The 12,258-nt window shown below is 36.3% G+C and overlaps 1 protein-coding gene and 1 pseudogene across 1 annotated transcript in view; one reads left to right on the top strand and one right to left on the bottom strand.

Annotated features, from left to right (window-relative positions):
* The window catches only part of ANK3 (ankyrin 3), a 679,804-nt gene that overhangs the window by 318,427 nt on the left and 349,119 nt on the right, over positions 1–12,258 (top strand). The window lies entirely within an intron of this gene.
* LOC128312689 (male-enhanced antigen 1-like) lies at positions 1,818–2,458 on the bottom strand (annotated as a pseudogene).

Here is a 12,258-nt window from a genome sequence, read left to right as displayed (position 1 = left end):
AATTTGCATCCTCACAATTCTGTAGAAAGGAATAAATTTGAATTATTAGCATTTTGCTGCCTCAGTTGCTTCAAGGTTTTGGAAAGAAGCCAAAGATAAGAGTGTAGAGGTGCCACTCACTCAATTTTCAGTGGGATTTTGGATACAAGGGACACACAGGTTGGCACCAGGGAGTAAATGAAATCATGCCGGTTAGAGAAATGGCCCGAGAGAAAGTGTGTGTTTAAACAATTTGTTTACTCAGGTGTGGAATGGGGGCGAGTAACTGGGACCTCCCTGTGATATAATAGAGTAGAAAACCTGGAGGGCCCTCAGTGAATTTCTATCTGAAAGTTGGCCCAGAAAATGCAGGAACAATCATGCATTTCCATTGACAGTGCAATCGTTTATAGATTTCCTGAACAAAAGTCTACCATGGTTGATTAATTTGGTTGAACAGCATTAAGCAGTTTGTTTTTCTTATTGCAACTCATCCAGGCCACCAGGTATAGTGGCAAAAATAGCAAATGAGAAAAAGGCAAGGTAGTAAAAAAAATTATTATCTGCTTTAAAACAGGTACAATGCTAGGTACTTTATAAGAGTTACCAAATTGAGGTGTCATAGTAACTCCATGGAGTATATAAAACACAGGTAAACCTGACTCTAAAATCAATCCTTTTCTATAACTTCTGTAATGAAAACACCTGGATTATCATCTAGGGATCAACAAACTGGCCCCTGCCTGTTTTTGTGAATAAAGTTTTATTGGAGCAAGGCCATGTCCATTTATTTACAAATTGTCTAACACCTGCTTTTATATTACAAAAAGCAAGGTACAATAATTGTGGCAGTGACTGTATGGCCCCAAATACTTGCTACATGGCCCTTTATGAAAAAGTCCCGTGGGGTGCCTGGGTGGCTCCGTCGGTTGGGCGTCTGACTTTGGCTCAGGTCATGATCTCACAGTTCGTGGGTTCGAGCCCCGCGTCGGGCTCTGTGCTGACAGCTCGAAGCCTGGAGCCTGCTTTGGATTCTGTGTCTCTCTCTCTCTCTGCTCCTCCCCAACTCATGCTCTTTCTCTCAAAAATAAATAAACATTGAAAACGTCTCATGGCCCCTGGAACTATGAGTTTGTTTACTGCCCTGACACTTTGGGCGAGGTTCCTTATGAGACAGTGACTTCTGTAAAACATGGTTGATGCCAGCCTTGTCTATATTTACAGAATTGTTGTGAGAAGGTAATCTCTTACATGTGAAAATCGTATAGAAACAAAAGTGGTCTACCCTGTAGTATAGTTTAAGTTTTTTCCTCCCATCATACTATTAAGGGAATTTTTTTTTTTTGGCTGTGTACATGGAGTGCTTTATTCACCACAGAGTGATACATGCTAAGATGGGTGGGGCTTGGGCCAGTGTCCCTATACGTACAGAACTGAATACAGCGGGTCTCTGAGAAGCAGTCTGATTTGCCTTGATGTGGAAAGGGAGATGGAGAATATGAAGATGGTCTTACAACCAGGGATGTGTTCAGTCCTATGCTGGTAGTCACTTCCAGGCTGGGGTCGATCCCTGCCAGGCTTGGAGGGCCTTCTGTACCACATCTTCCCACTGGGCATCTGATATCTCCAGAGCCCAGGCAGGAACCCCTGGCACAGGCAGGCTTACTCCAGCCATTGTCCTTTTCACCAACTCCACATGTTCTGAAATCACAAAAAGCGGGAGAACAGAAACGATGGGACCAGCTCCACTCCCCCATTCTTTGAATTAACCCATAACCCTTGGGCTAGCAGTGTGGCCAAATCCATCTTGTTATTTCCAGGCAAGCCCACCTGCAACCCAAGTCCAGCACAATAGCCTTTCACCTGGATTCTGAAGTCTGTGAAGTCTTAGATAACAAACCGTTGTTTTAGGAATGCGGTGTTCCTCTATGACTCCCCTTTACTGGCTCTACCCAGTCCCTTTCCTCCAACATTATTCCAAAATGAAAGCATGCTCCCTTTACCCAGGTCCTGTGGCTCCCTCCTCCTCCTCCTCCTCCTCGCCCTCTAATGGCAGGTCTGGCAAATGAAGCCCAGGGCCTGGGTCCGATCCTCAATATCAGCAACTACATCTTCTCCATCCCCCACCAGTGCCAGCTCTGCCTCCTCTTGTTCAGGATCTTGGTTCAGGGGCTGGTAGGAGTAGCCAGCTGGGCCTGCCCCTGTTTTCTCCTGCTCTTCCTCAGGCTCCTCGCTGCTCCAATCCCCAGTGCCTTCCATAGGGCCCTGGTGTGGCCCTAATTCCTCAGTCTGATTGTGGAAGATACGCTGGGGGCCAGTGGTATCTCCCCCTAGGACTACTGCTGCCATCTGGTAGGGCCGCTCAGAGCCCTCGGCTGAACCCCAAGGGAATTTTCAAATATACAAAAAATTTGAAAGAAGTGCACAGTGAATGCCCATATGCCCATCACCTAGAGTCTACGATTAACATTTTTCTAGATTTGTTTTGTTACCTGTGTATCTATCTACCAATCTCTCTATTCACCCATTATTCCATCCTATTTTTTATGCATTTCAAAGTGAGGTGTGCACACCAGTTTAACTGGAGGTCAATGTGTGTCTACTTTTTTAAGGTAAAACATACATACTGTGGAATGCACAAAATTTAAGTGTATCATTTGATGAATTTTTACAAGTGACCCTTGTTGAGATATAAAACATTATGATCACCTCAGAAAATTCCCTCATGCCCCTTCTCACTTGTTCCCCACCTCACCCCACTCCCAGAGGCAACTGCTGCTCCGATCTTTTTCACTCAGCATATTGTTGTATTTGAGATTCAGTGTTTTGTTATGTAGAACAGTGGTTGGTTGCTTTTTGTTGCTGAGAGATATTAACTGGATGGAGGCACCAGTTTATTTCTTCATTCATCTGTTGATCCACACCTAGGTGGTCTCTGCTTTTGGTTATTATGAATAAATCTGTGCACATTCTTGTACCAATTCTTTCATGAACATATGCTTTCTTATTTTTTTGTTTAAACTTCTGGGAGTGAGATTGTTGAGTTGTAGGGTGGTTTTATAAAGAACTGCCAAAGTAGCTGTAGAATTTCACCCACCCCCTCTATCCCCCAATAATGTGTTAGAGTTCTGGTTGTTTCACATTCTTGCCACCATTTGATTTGTGTCTGTCTTTTTAACTTTACCCTTTCCAGTATGTGGTTAGTGGTATCTCATGGTGGATTTAATTTGTGTTGCTCTGATAATTAATAATGCTTAATAAGTACCCTTTTATGTATTGGCCATTTGTAAGTATCTGGTAAAGTTGAGTTACTTCTAGTGTATAGTATGAAATGGGAATAGAGGGTTCATTATTCTCCTTACGGGCATGCTGTTGTCCTGTACAACTTGTTCAAAAGACTTTGTTCTCCCAATTGAATTGCTTTGTACCTTTATTATAAATAAATTAAAGATTTAAGTATAGGTCTATTTCTGTTCAATTGATCTATTTGTCTACCTTAACACCAGTACCAGTACTCTCTCGATTATTGTGGTTTTATAATAAATCTTAAATTCAGGTAGTGTAAGTCTTCCAACCTTGTTTTTATTTTTCAAGATTGCTTTGGATATTCTAGATCCTTTTTATCTATTACAAATTTTTGAATAAGCTTGTCATTTAAAAAGAAACTGAAAAAGTTATGATGGGAAATTCATTGAATCTGTAGATCTGAAGAAAATGGGTATTTTAACAATGTTGGGACTTCCAATCCATGAATGTGGTATATCTCTACATTTGTCTAGATCTTTAATTTCTTTCAGCATTATTTCAATGTAAAAATGTGAACATCTTGCATGTTTTTCATTAAATTTATTCCTGAGTGGGGGCGCCTGGCTGGTTCATTCAGAGGAATGTGCCATTCTTGATCTTGGGGTTGTGAGTTCATGCCCCATGTTGGGCATAGAGATTACTTTTAAAAAATATTCCTAAGTATTTAGTGGTTGTTGGTGCTTTTAAAAGTAGAATTTTTCTTCTTTCTTTCTTTCTTTTTCTTTCTTTCGAATTTCATTTTCCACGTGTTTGCAGCCAGCATATAAAATAGAGTTGCTATTTGTAAATAGATCTAATTGTATCCTAAAACCAAGCTAAAGTCACTTATTAGTTCTAGGAGTTGTTTTGTAAATGCCTTAGGGTCTTTCTATGTAAACAATTATGTCATCTATGAAAAGAGTCCGTTTTACTCTTCCTTTCCAGTCTTTATGACTTTATTGCTTTTCTTTAACTTTTTACACTGGCTAAGATCTCGTGTACAGTGTTAAATAGAAGTAGTGGAAAGGACAGGCTTACCTTGTTCTTAGTCTTAGTACAAAAGCATTCAGTAGTTTACCATTATGTATAATAATAGCTTTTGTAACTTTTTCATAGACTTTTTTTTATCAAATTGAGAAAATTTTCTTAATGACATAAGGAGATTCAATTTTGTGAAATGGATTTCATTTGTTGAGATAATCATATGATTTTTTTTTCTTTATTAACTTTTTGATGCATTGTCTTTATTGACTTTTATGAAGATTAATTCAAGTTTGTATTTTTGGAGTAAACCTATTTGTTGCTCAATTTGATTTTGCAAATATTTTCCAAAGTGTTTTTGCATATATCTTGATGAGAGAGATAATTTTGTGTTATTTGTTGTTAATTTCTTTGTTAGATTTTGGTATTAAGATTATTCTGACCTCATTAAATGAGTTGAAGTGTCTCTACCTCCTCTATTTCCTGAAAGACTGGAATATCTGAAGTATAATAGATGCATAGTGTTACATTGGTTTCAGGAGTACAACATAGTGATTGAAGAAGTCTGTACATTATTCTGTGCTCATCACAAATGTAGCTATCATCTTTCACCATACAATACTATTACAATACCATTTACTATATAACCTATACTGTACCTTTTGTCCCTGTGACTTATCCATTCCATAACTGAAAGCCTGTATCTCCCATTCCCCTTCACCCATTTTGCCCAGAGCCCGACTCCCTTCTTCTATGGCAATCATCAGTTCTCTGTTTTTATGGATCTGTATCTGCTTTTTTGTGTATTTGTTTATTCACTTGTTTTATTTCTTAGATTCCACATATAAGTGAAGTCATATGGTATTTGTCTTTCCCTCTCTGGCTTATTTCACTTTGCATAATATCTTAGAGGTATATGTGTGTGTTTGTGTATGTGTGCATATCTCACATCTTAATTCATTCATCTATTGATGGACACGTGAATTGCTTCCGTATCTTGGCTGTTGTAAATAATGCTGCAATAAATATAAGGGTGCATATGTTTTTAAATTAGTATTTTCATATTATTTGAGTAAATACCCAGTAGTGAAATTACTGGATCATATGGTAGTTCTATTTTTAATTTTTTGAGGAACCGCATACCATTTTCCACAGTGGCTGCAACAACTTACATTCCCACAGTGTGCAAGGGTTCCTTTTTCTCCACATCCTTGCCAGCACTTGTTATTTCTTGTCTTTTTGATTCTAGCCATTCTGACAGGGATAGGGTGATGTCTCATAGTATTTTTGATTTGCATTTCTTTGATGGTTAGTGATATTGAACATCTTTTCATGTATCTGTTGGGCATCTTTATGTCTTTGGAAAAATGTCCATTCAAGTCCTCTGTTCATTTTTTAATTGGATTATTTTGTTTCTTTGGTGTTGAGTTGTACAAGTTCTTTATATATTTTGGATATTAACTCCTTAGTGGATATATCATTTGTGAATATCATCGACAATTCTCTAGGTTGCCTTTTCATTTTATTGATGGTTTCCTTCACTGTGCTAAAGCCTTTTATTTTGATGTAGTCCCAATAATTTATTTTTGTTTTTGTTTCCCTTGCCTGAGGAGACCTATCTAGAAAAATGCTGCTAAGGCCAGTGTCAAAGAGATTCCTACCTATGTTTTCTTCTGGGAGTTCTATGGCTTCATGTCTTGAATCCGTCTTGAGTTTTTTTTTTATATGGTGTAAGAAAGTGGTCCAATTTCATTCCTTTGCATGTAGTTGTCCAGTTTTCCCAGTACCACTTATTGAAGAGACTGTCTTTTCCCCATAAGTATTCTTGCCTCCTTTGTCATAGGTTAATTGACCATATAAGCATGGATTTATTTCTGGGCTCTCTGTCCCATTGATCAACATATCTGTTTTTATGCCAGTACCATGGTGTTTTGATTACTACAGCTTTGTAGTGTATCCTGAAATCTGGAATTGTGATACCTCCAGCTTTGATCTTCTTTCTCAAGATTGCTTTGGCTATTGGAGGTCTTCTGTGGTTCCATACAAATTTTAGGATTATTTGTTCTAGTTCTGTGAAAAATGCTGTTGGTATTTTGATAGAGAGTGCATCAAATTTGCACTTTGCTTTGGGTAGGATGGACATTTAACAATATTAATTCTTCCAATACATGAGCATGGAATATCTTCCCATTTGTTTGTGTCCGATTCAATTTCTTTCATCAATGTTTTATAGTTTTCAGAGTATAGGTCTTTTACCTCCTTGCTTAAGTTTATTCCTAGGTATTTTATTCTTTTTGGTGCAGTTGTAAATGGAATTGTTCTTTTAATTTCTTTTTCCACCACTTCATTATTAGTGTATAGAAATGCAACCAGTTTCTGTGTATTAATCTTGTATCCTTCAACTTTACTGAATTCACTTATTATTTCTAATTCTTCTTTGGGTAAGTCCTTACGGTTTGCTATGTATAATATCACATCACCTGCAAATAGTGACAGTTTAACTTCTTCTTAATCAATTTGGATTGCTCTTTCATTCTTCTTTCCTTCCTTCCTTCCTTTCTTTCTTTCTTTCCTTCTTTCCTTCCTTCTTTCTTTCTTTTCTTCCTTCCTTCCTTCCTTCCTTCCTTCCTTCCTTCCTTCCTTTTTCTTTCTTTCTTTCTTTTCTTTTCTTTTCTTTATTTCTTTCTTTCTTTCTTCTTTCTTTCTTTCTTTCTTTTTTTCTTTCTTTCTTTCTTTCTTTCTTTCTTCCTTTCTTTCTTTCTTTCTTTCTTCCTTCCTTCCTTCCTTCCTTCCTTCCTTCCTTCCTTCCTTCCTTCCTTCCTTTCTTTCTTTCTTTCTTTCTTTCTTTCTTTCTTTCTTTCTTTCTTTCTTTCTTATTACTATGCTACAACTTCCAGTACTATGTTGAATAAAAGTGGTGAGAGTGGACATCCTTGTCTTGTTCCTGATCTTAGAGGGGAAAGCTCTCAGTTTTTCCCCATTGAGTATAATGTCAGCTATGAGTTTTTCATATATGCCCTTTATTGTATTGAGGTATGTTTCCTCTGAACCCACTTTGTTGAGACTTTTTGTCATGAATGGATGTTGAATTTTTTCAGATGCTTTTTCTGCATTTATTGAGATGATCATGATTTTTAACTGTCATTTTGTTGATGTGGTGTTTCATGTTGATCTGTGAATATTGAACCGGCTTTATATCCCTGAAATAAATCCCATTTGGTTATGGTGAATAATCTTTTCAATGTGTTGTTTAATGCAATTTGTTTATATTTTATTGAGGCCTTTAGTTTTCTTTCTTTTTTGTGTGGTGTCTTTTGTTTGTTTTGGGTATCAGGGTACTACTGGCCTCGTAAAATGTATTTGAAAGCTTTCCTTGTTCTTCTATATCTCAGAACACTTTGAGAAGAATAGGTATAAACTCTTCTTTAAATATTTGGTAGAATTCACTTGTGAATCCATTTGGTCCTAGGCTTTTGTTTGTTGAGAGTTTTTTGATTTATCACTCAATTTTGTTACTAGTTATTGGTCTGTTTGGCTTTTCTAGAGTTGGTGTAATATTGATATTTCTTACCTAGGAATTTAATTAAACTCATCAGTGAAACCATATGAGTGTGGAGTTTCTCTCGTGAGATGATATTACATGATTTCAATGTCTTTAAAATTTTTTTTAATGTTTATTTTTGACAGAGAGAGAGAGAGAGAGAGAGCGAGCAGGGGAGGGGCAGAGAGAGAAGGAGACACAGAATCCGAAGCAGGCTCCATGCTCTGAGCTGTCAGCACAGAGCCCGACATGGGGCTAGAACTCACAGACTGCGAGATCATGATCTGAGCCGAAGCCGGACGCTCAACCGACTGAGCCACCCAGGCACCCCGATTTCAATTTCTTTTAAAAAAATATTCTCTCAAATTTTCCTGTTCAGTTTTTGTCAGTTTTAGTAAGTTGTAATTTTATTGAGGAATTTGTCCATTTCATTTAAATTTTGAATTTATTGGCATAAAGTTACTCATAATATTCACTTATCTTTTTAACATCTAGTCCCTAGTAATTATTTATAGTATTGTAAATTGTATTCTTTGACTTTTTTTAGTACCAATTACTTGTAATGCATAACAAGCCACCCCAAAATTAGTAAATTAAAATAATAATCATTTATTTATCTGTGAGTAGGCCATTTGGGCTGGGATTACCTAAGAAGTTCTTAGAGTCCAGGCAGGTTCACATGGGGGTCTTTGCTCAGCTGCCAGTCTGCTCGGAGGCTCTGCTAAGCCAGAGTTGTTATATAGTGGCTCTGCAGTGTTCTTAGACAGAATGAAAATGTGCAAATTCTCTTGAAGCCTAGTCTTGTTTTATGACAGAATTGCTTTTTATCCATATTTTTTTGATCAAAGTAAGTCACAAGAAGAGCCCAGATTTACAAGTTTGAAAAATGGACTTCATCACCAATTCCAAATGACTGTGGTTGTGGGGCAGGGGAGAATTAGTACCATTTTTGCAATCTATCACATATATACTATTATGGAGAAATTGTCATAAATTTGGCAATTTTGTGCAAATAGTCTTATCAGTATCATGATACAGCAGTCTTCGTGCTGTATCTTTCTGGAATTTGCATAACATTGAGTTCTTTGGTGTTTAATCAAAAGCAACTCCTTTTCTCCCGTTAATACTTAGGAAAATTTTGATTGTTTATATGTTTTTGTTTTATAAGTAATTGTGTATTTTGGTTACTTGCACAATCCCAAACCAATAGAGTTTCAAGCTGTGTTTTGGTCCATAATATTTTAAGAATTGAAAATGTGGCACTGGTGAAAATTATCATGGATATGTTGATTTGGTGCTTAAAAATAGGTTGAGTCTTCGATGTTGTAGATAAACTATAGGTAATATGAAAGGTAATTAAGTACCTTATCATAGGTAAGATATTTCTCTAGGTTTCTCATCTTGTCTGTCAGTAGAGCAATTGTTGGACACAGAAAATGTAAGTGGAGTTGGGCATGTGATAATGGAAATGCAGTTTAATTCTACCAATCTGCAAGTATATATTTATGCCTCGCTGTTAAGTCATATTTGTTTCACCTTTTTGGAAATGTACCTCTGGACATTTATCCAACATTACTTATGAGTGTGTGAACTCATCTGGTGAAAAGAGTGGTCATTTTTAGCATTGATTCTCTCATGGGGAAATTGGAGGTGACCTAAATGTCTAATGGAAGGGGGCTGATTTTTTTTTTAATATGACAGATTTGTCACATGAAATAGTATACAACCATTTAAAAGTTACAGAGGAATATTTAGTGACCTGTATGGATGTTCATTATATATAGTTGGTACATAATATATATTTAAAAGCAGATTGTGAAGCTACTTGTGGTATTCTACTTTTGGTAAGATACTTACATGTAAATACTTGTATGCACAAAAAAGGCTTAAAAGGATATATAACAAAAATGTTAATGGTGGTTATTTCTGAATGATGGCAATATGATTATTTTTCCAGTTTTACTTAAGATAGAATTGACAGCATTGTAGTAGTTCTAGGTGCACAACATGATGATCAGATAAATGTATATATTACAAAATAATTACTACCGTAAGTTTATTGAACATCCATCACCTACAAACTTTTTTCTTGTGTTGAGAACTTTTAAGGTCTACTCTCTTAGCAAGTTTCAAATATATGATACACTACTGTTAACTTTACTCACCATGCCATACATTATATTCCCAGAAATTATTTATCTTATAACTGGAAGTTTGTACCTTTTGACCACCTTCACCCACCCCCTCTTTGTATCTATGAGTTTAGTGTTTTTAGATTCTATATATAAGATCATACAGTATTTGTCTTTCTCCGACTGACTCATTTCACTTAGCATAATGCCCTCAAGGTCCATTCATGCTGTCACAAATGGCAGAATTATCTTCCTTATTGTGGCTGACTAATATTCCTCTGTATGTGTGTGCATGTGGGGGGCGTGTGTAGGTGGGTAGGTGTGTGTGTAAGATTTTTTTTTTTATTCACTTGTTTGTCCATAGACACTTAGACTGTTTCCATGTTTTGACTATTGTAAATAAAACATGGGGCATGGATACCTTTTCAAGATAGTGATTTTGTTTCCTTCAGATACATACCCAGAAATGGAATTGCTGACTCATTTGGTAATTCTGTTTTCAGTGTTTGTTGTTGTTTGTTGTTTTGCTGTTGTTGTCAAGTGTATTCTTAATCCCCTTTATCTGTTTTACCCATCAACTCCTGCCCCTCTTCCCTCTGACAACCACCTGTTCTCTGTACTTATGGGTCTATATTTGCTATTGTTTGTTTGCTGATTTGTTGTTTTTTTTTAAGATTCCATATATAAGTGAAATTATAGCATGTGCCTTTGTCTGATTTATCTCACTTACCATAATACCCTCTAGGTCGATCCATGTTGTCACAAATGCCAAGGTGTTATTCTTGTTTATGACTAATATTTCACTGTGTGTGTGTGTGTATGTGTGTACATACACATACATACATATATCACATCTTCTTTATCTGTTTATCTCCCAGTGGGCACGTAGGTTGCTTCCTTATTTTGGCAATTATAAATAATGCTGTAGTAAATATAGGGGTGTGCATATCTTTTTGAATAGTGTTTTAGTTTTCTTTGGGTAAATATCCAGTAGTGGAATCCTTGGATCATATGGTAATTCTATTTTTAATTTTTTGAGGAACCTCCATACTGTTTTTACTGCACCAATTTACATTCCCACCAACGCTGCACAAGGATTCCTTTTTCTTCCACATCCTCGCCAACACTTGCTATTTCTTGTCTTTTTGAATAGCCATTCTAACAGGTATAAGGTAATGCAATATGATTTTCCTGTTTTTAATCCACAATTTAAAATTTTTAGCATATATGTTGAAGACATGAAAAATAAATAAAATGACTTTTAAAAGCCTTACACAGCCACAACTTACAGAATTATTTGCATTTTTAAATTGCTACACTCTATGTAATAAGATCTGTGGAGCTTTATAAAATCTCTAGAGTTACCTAAAGCTTGAGATGATCTACTTATACAAAAGACGGATTTTATTATCATCCTAGTAGAACATGGCATCATGAAATATAGTAGTTTCCTTAGGATTTTTGCTTTTGCTGTTAACATTCACAAGAACTCATAAAGATGGGGGAAATTCTTTTCTTATAAGCATCATGTTTTTATTTGAAAACATCACCGTTATTAAAATGACTTACAGACATTTTGGTTGGAAGCAGAATCAGCATTCTTATTCCTTTTTTATAAGTCAAATATTCATGGCTTCCTGAGTCTTTAAAAGAATCAGTTGGCTGGAAAATCATAGTTGAAAATGGCATATATATTGGATCTGTGTTAAACTACTTGCCATAATTCTGTGCTTTTCTTTCCATTCTAACTGATCAGCTCCCTGACATGGTAAAACACATTACATGTCTGTGGTAAAGTGGTATTTCTATTTAGTAAACCCTACTATCACCACTTATGGAATATAGACTTCAGCTAAATGTTACTAGATTTTAGTATCATGTCTGTGAAAAAAAAATCTCCATATTGAAGATTTTGGTGTATATTTTATTTTCATTGACTGGACTATTGAGGCCAATTTCCATCCAGGAAATAGTTAATGCAGTGTGCAATATGTATGCACAAGGATGTCTACAAGGGGTTATTGAAATTTTGTGGGACCCAAATTAAATTAGATTTAAATTAAGTAGATGCTGGAGAGAATTTTTAAAGGCAAAGTGTTGTGAAATCACCACCTCTGCAGGATAGACCATGGATTGAATATTTTATTGATATATTTTATTGGGTATGCTGCAGGAAGGTACAGAACACGTCTGGGTGTGTAGAATTGAACGCATGGTTTCTCAGGTGGGAGGAAACACTGAGGAAGATTCTCCACATCTCCGGATCTGTAGCGGCTCTGTGCCTGCAGCACTGTTGTATAGGCAGCTTTTTCCATGTCAACACCTGCTCATTAGGAAATG

The sequence above is a fragment of the Acinonyx jubatus genome, chromosome D2 (assembly GCF_027475565.1).
Source record: "Acinonyx jubatus isolate Ajub_Pintada_27869175 chromosome D2, VMU_Ajub_asm_v1.0, whole genome shotgun sequence".
NCBI classification, from domain to species: domain Eukaryota; kingdom Metazoa; phylum Chordata; class Mammalia; order Carnivora; family Felidae; genus Acinonyx; species Acinonyx jubatus.
This window is presented reverse-complemented; position numbering and strand designations above follow the sequence as displayed.